This window comes from Cricetulus griseus, chromosome 8, assembly GCF_003668045.3.
Source record: "Cricetulus griseus strain 17A/GY chromosome 8, alternate assembly CriGri-PICRH-1.0, whole genome shotgun sequence".
NCBI lineage: Eukaryota > Metazoa > Chordata > Mammalia > Rodentia > Cricetidae > Cricetulus > Cricetulus griseus.
This window is the reverse complement of record NC_048601.1, coordinates 97,366,000-97,384,151: the sequence shown is the minus strand read 5'-3', so window position 1 is coordinate 97,384,151 and position 18,152 is coordinate 97,366,000. Positions and strand designations below refer to the sequence as shown.

Below are 18,152 nucleotides of genomic sequence, written 5' to 3'. Positions count from 1 at the left end.
TGGCTCATTAGCAGGATACAGCTAATTCACTGGACTGTTTCTACACTATGGTACCAGGTTCTCTGGTAGACTAAGGAAAACAGTCCAGGCCCTGCCCATGCTAGTTTTCTGTTACTGTAACAAAATCTGAGGCAATCAAACCAGAAAGAGATTGTCTTAGCTCACAGTTTTGGAAACTCTATTGCAGTGCGTCACACAGAGGGAAGATGGGGCTTTTGCTAGGGCACAGCCTTCCTTTCCTAGGTTGTCATCACAATGAAGCCAATGTCACTGTGCTAATTACCTTTCTCATTGCTGTGACAGAACACCCAAGAAAAGCATCTTAGGAAGGAAAGGTGCATTTGGGCTCACAGTTTAAGGGACAGGATGAGGATGGCAAGGTAGATGTGGCTCCCCACATGGTGTGTTAAGTCAGGAAGCAGAGGGAGATGCTGGCATTCAGCTAGCTGTCTCCTTTTACTCCGTCTGAAACCCCATGCCATTGAATGATGCTACCCATAGTTAGGGTGGGCCTTCCCACCTCAGTTAATCTAGAAAAATCCTATCTCCGTGGTGAGTCAAGAGCCTGCCAGGTTGGCAATGGGCACCAACTGTCACTCTGCTGTTTCTTACCTCCATAGACTGGCAGCTGCTGTCAGTCACTCTCTAATCAACAATGTGTTTTTCACTGGTAGATATTGTCATGATGCCCCAAATGAAGGAACCTGGACTCTAGAGACTAAACACTGTGGCTGCAATCACTCAGGAATGAGGCAGAGCCAAGCAGCTCTGTACCATGAGCTCAGGAGTCCCATTTCAGAACACTGACCCTAAAGCCAAGTGGCCCTTATGTTCCTTGTGACCATGGCAGACTCCCCAGTCCCTACCCACATGGTGACTTTTACGAACTCCTATCTCCCTCTCTCCCAACTTACAACCTTCCAATTTCTCCAACAACTGGGATAATCAGAAGTGACCTTTTTTTCAAGCCCCACTTTACACAGCCCTGTGCAAAGAAAGTCCTTGCCCTCTGGCTCAGCAAAGCACCCAGGTGGCCTTGCAGGACCCTCTCCTTATCCTAGATACCTCCTCGTTCTTCCCCATAAGCCACTGTTGCTGCTCTTTCAGCAGAGCACACATCTGTGTCCCTTTCTCAAATGTGATGGCTCTCTACCCTGCCTACACACGGGAAGCCCCTTGAGGGCTTTCTAGTACAAACAGGAAACCTAAAGCTGACGGGTTTGTCTGCTGGTTGTTCCCATTGGCTTCACCTCTGCTGCTCCCTTCTTTCCCCTCTTGACTCCACATCCCCTTGGCTCTCACTCCCTTCTCTGCTCTCCTTCACAGCAAGGCCCTGCAAAGTCTGTCTAGCCTGCCCACCCCTCACTTCCTTCCTGCTTTTCCTCGCCAGTGCCCGCTCCACGAGGACTTCCTGCCTGTGCAACAAAATGTGATGCCTGCTTTGTGCCTAAACCAACCTGCCAGCACTCCAGCCCTGATTGGCTGGGCCCCAGCAGCACTGGCAGCTGGTCTCACCAGTCCTATTCTTTGCATGGACTCCTGCCACCCTTGACACCCACATTTATGGCTCCAACCTGGGCCTCTTTCCCTCCGTCCTGAGCTGCAGCTCAGGTCTAAACATCTTCTTCCCAGCTCTCTTGGGCTTCTTGAAATCCTAATCTCCATCAGACCATGCTAGCTGGGGTCTTTCCTGTTGCCTAGGCCTGGCCATTCTTTCTATTGCTCAAGTCCAATTCAAATTGCCCCGTTTTCCTTCCTCCATGCTCTCTCCCACCCATCAGCAGACTCAGGTGCCCTATTGTCCAAAAGTCTCCAGTCTACACCCCCACCCCCTCTGTGGCTGCCGGGTCCAAACTGGATCATCTGTTGTCTAGTAACCAGTTTCCCCTACAGGACCAACCCACAACAGTTAGAGTGAACCTTTGCTGACCACTATTAAAAGGGTCCTTGCCCCACTCATAAAACTGGAGTGTCCACAGCAGGTAGGTAGGTGTGTGTGTGTGTGTGTGTGTGTGTGTGTGAGAGAGAGAGAGAGAGAGAGAGAGAGAGAGAAGAGAGAGAGAGAGAGAGAGAGAGAGACAGAGAGAGAGACAGAGAGAGAGAGAGAGAGAGAGAGAGAGAGAGAGAGAGAGAGAGAGAGAGAGAGAGAGACTAGGTATCGCTCCTCAGGATCCATCAGTTTGTATTTTGATACATGGTTGCAAATGAGGCTGGGCTGGTGGCCAGTGAGCCCCAGGGATACATGTGTCTGTTTTTAACCTCCCAAGCACCAGCATTACAGGCGCACACATTGTGCCCAGTTTTTGTTTCTTATGTAAGTTCTGGGGTTGAATTGGGTCCTCTGCTTGTGACCCAATCACTTTGTAAACGGAGCCGTTTCCTTCGTCATCTTCAGTGCCTTTGTGACCCCCTGCTCTGCGACCTCCCCCGCTCCGACAGCCTCCTCCACTGGTCGCCCACTTCTTGCCTCCACTGCTGCACCATCACACCCTGTCCCCCTACATATGCTCATGGTCTCTGCCTGACTGACTAACCTTCCTCTTTCCCCAGCTCTTCTCAGAGGTCTCCTCTGGTAAGTCCTCCCAGACTGTTATTTAAAAATAGAAATATCCTTTCCTGGCATCTCCATCTATCTTTTTGCTTGTTTTTCCCATAGCATCTGTCATCTCCTAATGCACTATGTCACTTTCATACATGTTATGCCGCTGTCTTCTGCTCCACAAAAGGTCTTAAGCCCTACAAGGATACAGTTGCCTGTTTTGTCTAATGCTGCTCCCGTATCAAGTACTGTGTGTAGCCTGCTGCAGGTGGTTTGGGGTATGATTGCTGAATGAATGAAGGTGGTGTATTCTCAGAGTAAGCAGTTCATGAAGAAAAGAAGAGCACTGTGAAGGGCGCCAGCCACAATTACTAATGCTCAGCATTGAGACTGCGTCATGGAGACCTAAACAAAGTCTGAAAGGATTAAGCTCAGTAATTACAATAGTGCTTGGGATAAACTCCACAAATGAAATCCCAAGGACATCTCATCAGAGTGCTACTCTCAGGTAGTGGAAGGGACAAGTTCTGAAAATGTCAAACTCAATGTCAGAAGATGTGCTATGAACCAGTTAACATACAGTTAGTTACAACAACCCAGTACAACTGGGTTGGAGATGGCACTCAGTAGATCAAGGGCTCCAGGTTCTGGCTTCTGGCACCTCTGTGTTGTGGCAAAGTATTAGCCCTGTTACAGAAAGGTCATAGGAGCCAGAGGTAACACATCTATAGCAAAACACTATTTGCTACAAACGACAGCACAGCTGCACACATGAACTCACCCCAGCTGTGAATGCATGCACCGGACCTGCACAAGATCAAGACAACCAAAATTCCAGCATGGATGGGGAGGGGCTCATGAAGTCCCATCCCTAGCCAAGAAGCTATTGGTAATTAGTAGCTGATAGGGAAAGGAGATTTGGTTTCCTTTAGGGATACAGCCCCCGAGAGGCTACCCATGCTCCAGTGGATGTTTCCACACCAGGCATACACATACAATACATGAGGCTAGTAAAGAAAAGAGTGGGGACAGAGAAGGAATTGGAAGGGAGTAAATTGGAGGGTAGACTTGATTTAAACATACATTTATGCAAGCATGAAGCTCTCAATAAAAATCTAAAAACTACAAATAAGATAGAAAAACAGCTTCATTCAATAGAACCCTTCCCACTTTGTTCTTTCTGGTGGTCCCCATTAAGGAGATTTGTGGTTTGTGGTGAGTGTTATCACCATGTCACCTGCCACGGCTCTTTGCAACTGTCTAAGGGGACTTTTGGTGGTGGAGGATAGAGAAAGCCTTGCAGATCAATAGTCCCCGATGATGCATTGTTCCTAGCCCCAGCAGATCCCTGGTGATCATGCGTCACCATGACGACAGTGCCATTCCAGACAGAGAGGATTTGCATCCATGAGACGCAGACCTGCCGTTAGCACTTTTCAACCTGTCTGAATTATGGAAACCACAACTTTTGCTTTCAGGATCCCAAGGTAAAAGCCATAGACTCACCCTCAGGAAGGGGGCTGGGGAGCAGTCTCAGCTTTGTTCAAACCCTCTCCAAAACACAGCTCTCTCCCCACATGTCCCTGCTTTCAGCTTCCTCAAATCCACTCTATCTTGCTTTTGCCAAATCCACTCACCCAGAATTTTCTAAAAGTCCCAGCATATCGACCAAGAAACTGGAGGGTGAAGTAGCACGGGATGCTGTGGAAACTGGGGCCAGCTTGGTGTGGCACATTTATGGGTCAGGGTAAGGCAGGTGTGACTGGGCAAGTTCCTCAGTCTCCTTGTTTGTCAGAGAAAGTGACACGGGATGCCTGTGATCTCAGCACTTGGAAGGTGGAGGCAGGAAGATCAGGAGTTCAAGGCCAGCCTGGGCTACATGACATTCTATCTCAAAGAAGCCAAAACAAAATAAAACAAAGGAAGTGGCATTGCCTTGCAAGCCTCTGTGGAGAAGTGATTAAAGTCAAGAGCAATTGAGTGTTCAGTATGGAGACAGGCAGAGATGCTCCAGCAGGCAGCTGTTTGTGGTGAGGGATGGGGGCCCTATAACCCGACACAAGGAGTTGGGGCATCAGGAGGCTGGAGAGAAGCTCAACAGTTAAGAGTACTTGCTGCTCTCACAGAGGACCTGAGTTCTGTTTCTAGCACCCATATCAGGCAGCTTAAAACTGCCTGCTGTAAGTCAGCTCTAGGGGATCATGTGCCCCTGGCTTCTATGGGTAGTGAACTCACGTGTTCACTCATGCTAGCACATACACAAACACAATTAAAAGCAGTATTAAATACTTAATTTTTGTTGAAAGAAGTTTGTGCTTTGAGTTCCCCATCTAGGAACACAGGTGTTCACAACACTCACCCACTCAAGAACTCAGCAGTCCTTCCCTAGGGAAGGTGCTGTGGAATATTCTTTTTTTAACTGTGAAGAAGTATCACTTGGATTGGTTTAATACAAAGCTGAATGCCCAATAGTTAAGGCAGGATTTCCAGGCACAGAGGATGCTGGGAAGAAGAGCAGAGAGGCAACATGGAGGAGACAGGAGGAGACATGGAGGAAGCAGGAAAGCAGGATAGACAGCATGGAGATGAGATAAAGATAAATGAACCTCAGGGCAGCACATAGATGAGCAGAAATGGATTAATTTAAGTTATAAGAGCTAGTTATTAGAAGCAAGCCTAAGCTATTGGCTGAGCTTTCATAATAATAAGTCTCTATGTGGTTATTTGGGAGCTGGCTGGTGGGGCAGAGAAAGACTAGCTACATGAGACTTGGGCAAGGATGTTTAGAACAACTTTGCTCTGCATGGGTCTTCCAAGTGAAGGGACCAGCTCCCCTTTCGGCAGCCACAACAGCCGAACATGTGCTTGCCATAAACTTGCCTTGGTCACTTAGAGGTCAGATGCGTGCCTTGTGACAAGGAACCAATCAGAAGTTAGTTAGTCACTAGAGAGTCAGATGCCTGCTGGTGGCGCTATGCTTTACGACCCTGGGTGTGCTTTACGGACAAGCGCACAGCAATGACGCACAAAGCACAGCAACCACCCTGGGAGGGTCTATGGGCCATAACAACCAGTTGGCCAATCAACACAGGGCAAGTCCTCCAAGCCTGGAGGTAGAGGAAGTCACTGTGGGAAAGTCAAAGTGGCAGGGATGTGGAGCAGCTACTGACACCATGTTCACAATCACGAGCAGAGAGAGACGAGTGCACGCATGCTTAGTGCTCAGCTGGCTTTCGCTACTGTTACACGGCCCAGGGCCTGAGAATGGGGCTGACCACCCTCAGGCTGTGTCTTCCTATGTCAACTAGCAATCATGACAACCCCTGTGTGCTCACAGGACACAGGACCTAGAGAGTCCCCCACTGAGACTCTCTTACCAGGTGACTCTACACTCTGCCAAGGTGACAAACTAAGCAGAGAGTCACCCCAGCTTCAGAACCCTACACAGATGTGCCCAGGCTCTGCCACTGGCTGCCTTTTACCACAGGGATCCTACCCAAGCTTCTTAACAGAGTTACAAAGCCCTTCTCTCTTTTGACCTCATATTCTCACACCCTGAGGGGCGTAGTGAGCTCCCTCCAGCCTCAGCTTTGAGTCTTCTGAGATTCATTACTTTCCTTCATAGCATTCCACACTGTGCATATGCGCCAAGACCAGGCTCCAGACCTCCATCTGAACAAAACATGGCACTCTTCTACAAATTAACAAAACAAACAGAAAACAGTAAGAGAACAATTGTTATTTCTTCCACATAACAACGGTCCTGACAAAGTCATTAAAATGAGAGAGGCAGTCTCATTAGATACGGATAGACCAAGATTTCCTATTTGATAATATGGTCACCTGCCAGTTAAATGAAATTGTCTGAAAACACTTAGGATGAAGTCGGCAATTTCATAAAGTGAATGGAAAAGGGATATCATATAACAACAACCAGCTAGAAAAGTAATAAGGAAGAAAGACATGGTTCATGGAAACAGGGCAGAGTGAAGGTAGACAGCATGTGTCCAAGGCCACCCCGTCTCATGATTCCCAAAGTCTTATCAGAAGAGAACAAAGAGAATCGTCTTACACACACGCACGCACGCACGCACGCACGCACACACGCACGCACACACGCACGCACACACATGCACACACGCACGCACACACATGCACACACGCACGCACGCACGCACACACACACACACGCACGCACGCACACGCACACACGCGCACGCACACACACATACACACACACGCACGCACGCACGCACACACACACACACGCACGCACGCACGCACGCACACACACACGCACGCACGCACACACACGCACACACGCACGCACGCACACACACACACACACACACACACGCACGCACGCACGCACACACGATTTAAAAATATCTAACTGTTCTCTCAAATTTCCTCTAAGGGGGTAATACAGGGGGAAAACTGTTAATGATGCCTGGGAAAGCATGTCACTGTGAAGCATGTCACTGTGTGTCCCTATCAGGTTAAACCAGCTCCTTCGGAAAAGAGGCAGGTAATGAAACTCAAAAAAAATGACATGGCAAATGACAGTCCTCTTATGTGACTGACATCCAGTGTGGGTGCAGAGGTGAGACTGTTGAGTCAGCTGCACTGGCTCTCCTAGGTCTTTAATGTCAGATGATTTTTCCATGTCTGTGAAGAATGCCCCCAGAACCCTGATTAGGGGTGCACTGAATCTGTGGACTGCTTTTGCTGGGAGGGCTATTCTCACATTCTTCCATTAATGAGCATGGAGCTGGTACTGGTTGGTTCTTATCCACATAAACCTAGACATATCTGGGAAGAGGGAATCTTTAAAAAAAAAACAAGCAAACAAAAAACCCTTCATAAGATGGCCTGTGGGCAAGTCTACAGGGGCATTTTCTTGAGCAGTTATGGGAAAGGCTGGCCTCCTATGGGGTGGGGCCACTCTGGGCAGGTGGTCCTGGGCAGTATTAAGAAACCAGGCTGAGCAAGCCCTGGAGAACAGCCAGTAAGCAGTGCTCCTCCACAGTTTCTGCTTCAGTTCTTGTCCCCAGGCTCCTGCCTTGACTTCCTTCAGTGATGGAAAGTGATGTGCATTATAAAATGAAATAAAAAACCATTTCCTCCTCAAGGTATTATTGGTCATAATATTTTATCACAGCAATAGAAACACTAAGACAGATGTCTTTAATTTTCCAGTGGTATCTTAAAGTTTTCACTTTAGAAGTCTTTCATTTCCTTGGCTAAGGTTTAGTGCCCGGTACTGGGGGGTGGGGTGCTATTGTGAGTGGGATTATTTCCCTGCCTCTTTCATGGAATATTTTTCTTTGGTATACAGGAAACCTGCTACTACTTTTTCTGTGTTCACTTTGTATTTTGCCTCTTTGTATGTATCAGTTCTAATAGATTTGCAGTATTGAGGATAGTGTTTCTGTTGGTTGTGACCCCTTTGTGGGGGGACAAACAATCCTTTCCCAGGGTCACCTAAGACTATCCTGCATATCAGATAATTACATTACAATTCGCAACAATTTCAAGATTACAGTTATGAAGTGACAATGAAAATAATTTTAAGGTTGGGGGTCACCAGAACATGAGAAACTGTACTAAAGGGTCACAGCATTAGGAAGGCTGAGAACCACTGCTGTAGGTCTCGTGAATAGAATCATATCATGTGCAAATAGGGACATTTTGGCTTCTTTTCCTATATGTGTCCATCTTGTTTTCTCATCTTGTCTCACTGCTCTGGCTGTGCCCAAGCACGTACTGAATATAAGTGGAGAGAGAGTGAGCACCTTTGTCTTGTTCCTGGTCTTAGGAGTGCTCTTGAATTTTTCTCCATTTCATATGATGCTGGATACAGGCTTGCTGTAAACAGTCTTTATCATGCTGAGGAAAGCTCCTTCTATTTCTAGCCTCTCCATGACTGTTACCAGGACACTGGATTTTACCAATATTTCCGTTTATCTAAAGAAAGATCATGTGGCCTCTGTCTTTGTATCTATTTATGTTAGGGATAACATTTATTGATTTACAAACGTTGAACAATCCCTGCATCTCTGGAATAAATCAACTCAGTCATGATGAATGATCTTTTTGATACATCTTTGAGTTTGGTTTACTAGTATTTTATTAAGAATTTTTGCATCTATGTTCATCAGTGAGATTGATCTCTATTTCATTTTGTATTTGAGGCTTGTTTCACAGGAAGGAATTCATACTGCTACTGTAAACATGGTTAAAACCCATGGCTAGGGAAATCATAGACCAAAGGGGAGAACCTATTGATATTTTTTTCTAAAAGGGCATGTTGTTAAACTGTAGTGGAATATTATTTTAAGATGTGTTACACTGATTTATGCTGTGGAATATTTGTTGCAATCTGTTATGCTGCATTTGTTTAACTATGTGAAGCTGTGTTGCTTTGCTTGTCTAAAACACCTAATTGGTCTAATAAAGAGCTGAACAGCCAATAGCAAGGTAGGAAAAAAGATAGGCAGGGCTGGCAGCCAGAGAGAATAAATAGGAGGAGAAATCTGGGAAGAGGGATAGAGGTACAGGAAAAGGAGAGAGGACATCAAGGGCCAGTCACACAGCTACACAGCAAGCCAGAGTCAGAAGTAAAGAAAAGATATACAGAAATAAAGGTAAAAGCCCAGAGGCAAAGACAGATGGGATAATTTAAGTTAAGAAAAGCTGGCTAGAAATAGGCCAAGCTAAGACCAGGCATTCATAAGAAAGAATAAGTCTCAGCCGGGCATTGGTGGCGCATGCCTTTAAACCCAGCACTCAGGAGGCAAAGGCAGGAGGATCTCTGTGAGTTCCAGGCCAGCCTGGTCTCCAGAGCGACTTCCAGGACAGGCTCCAAAAGCTACACAGAGAAATCCTGTCTCGAACCCCCCCAAAAAAAAGAAAGAAAGAAAGAAAAAGAAAGAAAGAAAGAAAGAGAAAGAAAGAAAGAAAGAGAAAGAAAGAAAGAAAGAAAGAAAAAGAAAGAAAGAAAGAAAAAGAAAGAAAGAAAGAAAGAGAAAGAAAGAAAGAAAGAGAAAGAAAGAAAGAAAGAAAGAAAGAAAGAAAGAAAAAGAAAGAAAGAAAGAAAAAGAAAGAAAGAAAGAAAGAAAGAAAGAAAAAGTCTCCATGTGTTTATTTGGGAGCTGGATGGTAGGTCCCCCAAACAGCCAAAGAGTAAAAATAACCAACTATATCAAACTGACTTCTAAACATATCTGTTTATATCTACAGGTGTGTGCTTTTCTCAATTGTGGTCAGAGAAGCTTCTTAATGTAGTGGGTAGTGGTTAATCCAGAGACACAGCACTGCTTCAAATGTTGAGAATAAGCGACTTTGAATGCTCAGCCTTAGATGGAACATCTGCATATCACACACACAAGACCAAGGAACATCTCAGAAGAGGGCAGAGAAAGCATACAAGACCCAGAGGATGGGGAAAAGGGCTGTGAAATGCTGTCTATTGCACATGACATGACTATTGCATACATGAACTCACAGTAGCTAGCTGTGGTTACCTAAACAAGATCTTCACAAGATCCAGCCAGTTAAAATTCCAGTGTGGAGTTCCTAGGCCCCACCCTCATTGAAGAGGTAGTAATAGCTGATGGCTGTTGGGAAGGAAGAGTTAATTTCTTTGGGTGGTGGCTACTGGTAGGTTCCCTAATCCCCATAGGATGGTTCTAAACCCATGTGCATATTGATAGCTCTAATTGTACTTGGTGGGATAAAATACATATAATATAGACATTTTATGTAATAAATATATAGTTTCAAAGGGACATGAAGTTGGGAGGGATTTGTGATGGGAGGGAGTCCTGGGGTGAATTGGACGAGAATGAATGGTGAATATGGTCAAGATGTATAACATACATGCATGAATTTTCAAATCTTTTAAAAATTACATTAACAAGGATTTGGCTGCAGAGTCATTGACTCTGGGTGAATAGCTATCTCCCCCTGCAAGGTTGCCTCAGTCAGTCTCACTTGCTGGAGGAAGACTGTAAAGGAAGTGGGTAGGTACCAAGTCTTCCCACTGCATTCAGGCTCCTCTTTGCCACACAGTGGTGTTCACTCCCTAGTCTTTTTGTAAAGAGTTATTTTTATTGTTAACTCTGTGTGTGTGTGTGTGTGTGTGTGTGTGTGTGTGTGTGTGTGTGTGTGTGCTCTCCTGTATGCACATGCAGGTGCACTTGGTGACCAGAGGTGCTCCCTGGAACCATAGGTACTGGCAGTTGTGAGCTGCCCTACATGAGTGCTGAGAACAGAGCTTCCCTCCAGAATTTCAAATACGCTCTCCTTAGAGAAGCCTTGGCTTCAGCTCTGCTCTGAGCCATTGGCTGTGGAAGCTTTGAGCAGAACTTGTCTTACCAGAATACCTGTTGATCCCTGACAAACAGAGAGATCATCTCTATACTTAACCTTTTAAATGCTGTGATGCGGAATCCCTCCCCCTCAGTAGATTGATGGCTACTGGACTTGGTAGTGGGATCAATTGTGAAGGGTGGGGGCCCCTTCCTTGAGAAGGTCAGAGTAAGAGACACAAAGGCAAACCCCTGCTCAGAGTAAAATGCAGGGTTAAGGCAGCTGCTCTGAGCATAGCTGAACACAGACATTTGTCATTGCTGTTTCTTTGTTCTAATAAGAACTTTTGCTCATTGCTATTATTTATTTATTTGCTTGCTTCTTTCTTCCTTCTTCCTTTTTTCTTTCTCCTTCCTTCCTTCCTTTCTTTTCTTTTCTTTTCTTTTCTTTTCTTTCACATAGCCCAGGCTGGCCTCAAACCCATTACATTGTGGAGGATGACCTGGAACTCTTGCTTCCACACCCTGAGGGTGGGATCACAAGTTTCTACTATGGAATCCAGCTCAACTCTTAACTCTTTAAGCGACTGATAATTTGTTTACCTCTTTAAGATAACTTGTGTACAATCGTTACCCAAAACACCAGAAACTTACTGCCTGTTCCTCCCTCCTCTTGCCTCTCACCTGGCAAGCTTCAGGGGGTTCATGGTCCCAGCACCAGCACCAGCAGCAGCAGGCCCTTGGTTCTTCTGTCTTCCATCTACTGAATACAGTAGTGGGGTTGGTGGGTGGGGCTACAGGTTGAGGGATGCACCCCGGGTTGTCACCAAGGATGGAGGTCTTTACTGTGACAATTCAGTTTCAATTAGGCTCAGAAAACCAAGGTTCCTTCCTTCCTTCCTAACTTCCTTCCTTCCTTCCTTCCTTTCTTCCTTCCTTCCTTCCTTCCTTCCTTCCTTCCTTCCTTCCTTCCTTCCTTCCTCCTTCCTTCCTCTCTCCCTGTCTGCCTCCCTCCATCCCTCCCTCTCTCCCTTCTTTCCTGGATTCCTTCCTTTCTGCCACAGCGATGGACAGGATTTGCAACCAAACTTTTGCAGAATTCTGATGCTGAGGTCAGGGGTAAACTAACCAGTTAGGTGAAGGTATTGCTGTGTTCTATTGTGTTTTGATCTGGTTTACTCAGTTTGGGTTCTAAAGCTAGTCCTTCTCTGAGCTCCTAAAAGCTCAGAGACATGAAAGTCAGGGCCCCATTTCCTAGCTGAGAGACCACATTAGAGAAAAACACTATTGGAAAGCTCCAACCCTCATTTTCACATCTCAAATTCAGTCCTTCGAGTGGTTTTTGGAGAGACACATACTCATTCTCCATTTTGCCACATAATGCTCACATGGCCTCAAGACACTGCTGGCAAGACAGCTACCACCAGATGTGGCCCCTTGGCCTTGGACAGAAGCATGAGCCAACATAAACTTATTTTCTTTAAAGGTCCCCAGACTGGAGTGCCTTCTTAGGCACAGAAAATAGATCAGCACAATCGTCCATTTGTCTACCTCGAGTTCACAGAGAACAGTCAGGGTTTTATTTAATGTTTCTGCATTCTCCTTGCATGTTCTTTTTTCTATGCTAAGATAAGGGGAAAGGAGGGAGGGAAGTGAAACATCCCATAATGACTCATTCATTTTACCCTGAGTATCTCAGGACAACTTTTCAAACACTCAGGTCAAAACTGAAAACACTCAAAAAGGGATGTAGTGTAGCTGAGTGGTAGAGCACTTAGCTGGATAGCTTCACCCCAGCACGGCATCACTTACCAGGTTGGCTAACACACCCATCTCCATTCTCCCTTAGTAATGCTCAGACTGCATCACTGAATCACACGGTCTCTCCTTTCAAACCCTCCCCTCTTGTAGTTTTGTAAGTGATCATATAATTCTTAGCTTTAGTCCACATGTTCAGACTCATTTGTCTGAAGCCTATTTTTAGTAGATTGCTTAGAAAGAGTAGGGAACACTGGTTCTCAAGTTTGCCCATGCAGATAGGATGCCCATTCTCATTTCAGATAAAGTGCTTCCAGCAGGCACAAGGCCTGGCTTCCACCCCAGACCCAAACAAAAGAAACATGGCCAGTGTGGTGGCTTGCATGAGAAATGGCTGCCATAGACTCTGGTATTGGAATACCTGGTCCCCAGTTGATGGCAGTATTTGGAGAGGCTCAGAGGTGAAGCCTTGCTAGAGGAAGTGTCAGCTGGCAGACTCTGAGAGTCGAAGGCCTTGCCCTACTGCAGTTTGCTCTTTCTGCTTTGTGCTTGTGGCTTACGGCGTGATCTCTTAGCTTCTGCTCTACCTGTATGCCTGACCCTGGAGAACATACCCCACCACCGCGATGGACGCTTAGCCTGACCCTGAGGAACAAACCCCAACACCACGATGGACTCTTATCCCTCTGGAACCATAAACCCAAACATTGGTGAGGGTGTTTTTAATCACAGAACAGAAAAGTAAACTAAGACATCAAACACGTTCTTTATACCTAAAGCAACTTTTTAACTCTGTATGAAGTGACTGGAGCTGGGTGTGGCAGTGCAGGCCTGTAATCCCAGGCCTTAGGAAGTGTGAGGATCACTGCAAGTTTGAGGCTTGGCTTACAAGCAAGCTCTAGGGCAACAAGGCTACAGAGGAAGATTCTGTCTCAATAAAGGAAGAGGAAGAGGGGAAGAAGAGGAGGAGGAAGAGGAGACAATCCTTGGTTTCTATTTCCCCCAAGTGCCTTAACCATGTTATCTTATGTATGAAGTATTGCTCTGAAAACTCTGATAATGGACTCTTTTTAAGTTGGTATACAGACTTGTAATTCTGAAAATTTCTGAATTTTTCAATTTCTGAAAATTTCACCTTTAAAGTACTGTAACTTCACTAGACTATGCTTTGGTTTCGGTATTCCCAGGTGTTGTCTTGCAACATGTTTATTTCAGTGTGTTTTGGGGTGTGCCCCATTCTCTGGGTGCTGCAGTCATGGGACCTCTGAACCACTGCCCCAGCTGTGCCACTCTGGGCACAGCAGCAGCAGCCAGTGTCCTGGCTGTGTCGTTGGCCCTTTCAGCTGCTCAGCATACGGTGGGTTTGGTGTGGCACTTTGACCACCTGCAGCCCTGACACCTGTGCATGTGACTGTGGTACTCTGCACACTGAAGGAGACAAAGCCTTTGTTAAATTCTTGACTAATGAAATTAAGGAAGAAAAGAAAATCCAGAAGCATAAGTCCCTTCCTGAGATGTCTGGAGACTGGGAGCTGGAAGTGAATGGGACAAGGGCTATATTATTGGACAAACTTGCTGGAGAAAAGATCACTGTCACTTTCTCTCTCTCTCTCTCTCTCTCTCTCTCTCTCTCTCTCTCTCTCTCTCTCTCTCTTTCATTTTTTTTGTTTGTTTGTTTTTAGACAATGTTCCTCTGTGTAGCTTTGGAGCCTGTCCTAGAACTCACTTTGTAGACAAGGCTGGCCTCGAACTCAGAGATCTGCCCTGCCTCTGCCTCCTGAGTTCTGGGATTAGAGATGTGTGCTGCCACTGCCCAAATTACTGTCACTTTCAACATTAACAACAACATCTCTCCAACATTTGGTAGTGAGGAAGGGTAGAAGGCTGAAGAGGAGGAGCAGGAACTGACATCAACCCCCCCATTTTGTGGTTGAAGTTACAGAGTGGTGGCAGGAAGACCCTTGTACTGGACTGTCACTATCCTGAGGATGAGATCACACAAGAAAGTTAGCTTCCAGACCACATGCCTCTCAATGGAAGGGTACTTCTCAACTGTGCACACACTGCAGATTCCTTGGCCTGGGCTTTGTATGACCTGATGGGTTTCCTTGCCGATTAAGAAAAGGAGATCATTTTTTAAAAAAGATTTATTTATTTATTACATATACACTGTTCTTCCTACATGCCAGAAGAGGGCACCAGATTGAATTATAGATGGTTGTGAGTCATCATGTGGTTGCTGGGAATTGAACTCAGGACCTTTGGAAGAGCAGTCAGTGCTCTTAACTTTTTTTAATCGTTTTTTTAAAATTTGAATTAGAAGCAATATTGATTTACATGACAATCCCAGTTCCCTTCTCCCTCCCGTCCTCCCCTACCACCCCCCAACTAAAACCCTACCTATCACATATCCTTTCTTCTAATCTACACCTGAGTCAACCTTTCTGCTCCCTCATGACCTCTGCATCCTTCCTCTTCTCCCCTTCTCATTCTCTGTAGCTCCCTCCCCCCCTTCTTCCCATGCTCTCAATTTGCTCAGGAGATCTTGACCCTTTCCCCTTCTCCAGGGGACCATGTATGTCTCTCTTAGGGTCCTCCTTGTATATTAGCTTCTCTGGCAGTGTGGATTGTAAGCTGGTAATCCTTACTCTATGTCTAAAATCCACATATGAGTGAGTATATATTATGTTTGTCTTTTTGTGATTGGGTTACTTTGCTCAAAATGGTTTCTTCTAGTTCCATCCATTTTCCTGCAAATTTCAAGATTCCATTGGTTTTTTTTTTTTTTCCTGCTGAGTAGTACTCCATTGTGTAAATGTAACACATTTTCTCTATCCATTCTTCGGTAGAGGGGCATCTAGGCTGCTTCCAGTTTCTGGCTACTACTAAATAGTGCTGCTATGAACATCATTGAACAGATGATCTTGTTGTAAGAATGTGCTTCTTTTGGGTATATGCCTAAGAGTGGAATTGCTGGATCTTGTGGTAGACTGATTCCCATTTTCTTGAGGAGTCACCATACTGATTTCCAAAGTGGCTGTACAAGTTGGCACTCTCACCAGCAGTGAAGGAGTGTTCCCCTTTCTCCACATCCTCTCCAGCATAAATTGTCATTGGTGTTTTTGATTTTGGCCATTCTGACAGTAGTAAGATGGAATCTCAGAGTTGTTTTGATTTGCATTTCCCTGATGGCTAAGGATGTTGAGCACTTTCTTATGTGTCTTTCAGCCATTTTAGATTCCTCTATTGAGAATTGTCTATTTAGTTCTGTACCCCACTTTTTAATTGGATTGTTTGGTGTTTTGGAGACCAGTTTCTTGAGTTCTTTGTATATTTTGGAGATCAGCACTCTGTCAGATGGGGGGTTGGTGAATATCTTTTCCCAGTCTGTGGGCTGCCATTTTGTCTTGCTGACTGTGTCCTTTGCCTTAGCCTTACAGAAGCTTCTCAGTTTCAGGAGGTCCCATTTATCAATTGTTGATCTCAGTGTCTGTGTAACTGGTGTAATGTTCAGGAAGCGGTCTCCTGTACCGATTAATTCAAGGGTATTTCCCACTTTGTCTTCTAATATGTTTAGTGTGGCTGGGTTTATGTTGAGGTATTTCATCCATTTTGACTTAAGTTTTGTGTATGGCGATAGGCTTGGATCTATCTGTAGTCTTCTACATGCCTGCATCCAGTTATGCCAGCATCATTTGTTGAAGATGTTCTCTTTGTTCCAGCGTATAAATTTGGATTGTTTGTCAAAAATCAGGTGTTCGTGGGTGTGTGGGTTAATATCAAGGTTTTCAACTCTATTCCATTGGTCTACCTGTCTATTTTTGTGCCAATATCAAGCTGTTTTCAGGACTATAGCTCTGTAATAGAGCTTGAAGTCAGGGATGGTGATGCCTCCAGAAGTTCCTCTATTGTACAGGGTTGTTTTGGCTATCCTGGGTCTTTTGTTTCTCCATAGAAAGTTGAGAATTGTTCTTTCAAGGTCTGTGAAGAATTGTGTTGGGATTTTGTTGGGGATGGCATTGAATCTACAGAGATTGCTTTGGGCAAGATTGCCATTTTTACTATGTTGATTCTACCTATCCAAGAGCATGGGAGATCTTTCCATTTTCTGGTATCTTCTTTAATTTCTTTCTTTAGAGACTCAAAATTCTTACGGTACAGGTCTTTCACTTTTTTGGTTAGTGTTACCCCAAGGTATTTTATGTTGTTTGTGGCAATTGTAAAGGGTGATGTTTGTCTGACTTCTTTCTCCACCAATGTGTCATTGGTATATAGCAGGGCCACAGATTTTTTTTGAGTTAATCTTGTATCCTGCCACTTTGCTGAAAGTGTTTATCAGCTGTAGGAATTCCAGCTGTAGGTAGAGTTTTTCAGGTCACTAATGTAGACTATCATATCATCTGCAAATAGTGAGAGTTTGACTTTTTCCTTTCCAATTTGTATTCTCTTGACCTGAGAGGAGATCATTTTTGTGGAGGAGATGGTGGGGCTCAGTACAGCCCTAGAGCAACAAGAATATACCACCTTTTTTGAGGATCTTAAAAATTTTGTCAAGAGCCAGTAGAACTATCAGAGATAAGGCCTTAATTTAAATGGCAAGCTTTGGCCAGAGAAAAAAAAAGCTACGTAGGGATCATGCTCTGAATGGCTGTCACCCTCCTGTCATGGGAGGACAAACTGAGGTAAAAGTATAGCTGTTACACTTCCATCTACAATTGTTTTTTTTTTTTTCTGTGAAAATCTATTATTTGTAGATTTTTGTATAATATAATGATGGGCAATAAAATTGATTTTATCTTCTGGGGGTATGTTTGTGGCTATTTCTTGCTTTACAGATTGGGGCCTTTGTCCTTCTCTTCTACAGTGCTCCTCCCCAGGGGCACATGAATCTGTGTGGGTCTTCCTATTCGCTATCTGTTGTGCTCCTGGATCCTTTTCCATCTTCTTTGTCCCCTGTTTAGTTTTAAGATTTAATTTTTATGTTTATTATATGTATATATGTATACATGGGGGTGAACACGCCTGAGCGTGCAGGTGCTTGTGGAGTTAAGAGGGTACTGGATCCCCTGGGGTTGGAGGTTCAGGTGGTTGTGAGCCACCTGCTGTCGGTGCTGGGAGCCAAACGCCAACCACTGAGTTTCTCCCCAGCCCTGCTGTTGGATTTTCTTAAATTCCCTCCCTCACTTCTGTTTTCTTGGGATTCTTTCTGTACTTACCTGGCCTTGCGTTTACTCTAATTCAACTTTCATGAGTTATTTCTATTTTTAGTTCTGTCGACTCATTTCTGAGATTTTTTCTGACTTCAACTTACACTACTTTTTCGCATATTTTATCATTTTTTCTTAATGTCATCTTTTCTTTTCTTTTTTCTTTTCTTTTTTTTTTTTTTTTTAGAAAATACATACTAGACTGGGACACAGATCACCAGCAGAGCACTTGTCTAATACACACGAAGCCACAGGTTCAACCCCAGCATTGCAATGAATAAATAAATAATGAAAATATGTTAGTTACAATTGCCATTAATCAAATCCCCGAATTAA

At 44.8% G+C, this 18,152-nt stretch overlaps 1 pseudogene; it reads left to right on the top strand.

The window, feature by feature from the left end:
• Nucleotides 1-3,906: 3,906 nt before the first annotated feature.
• Nucleotides 3,907-17,173, top strand: LOC113836963 (annotated as a pseudogene).
• Nucleotides 17,174-18,152: the final 979 nt, after the last annotated feature.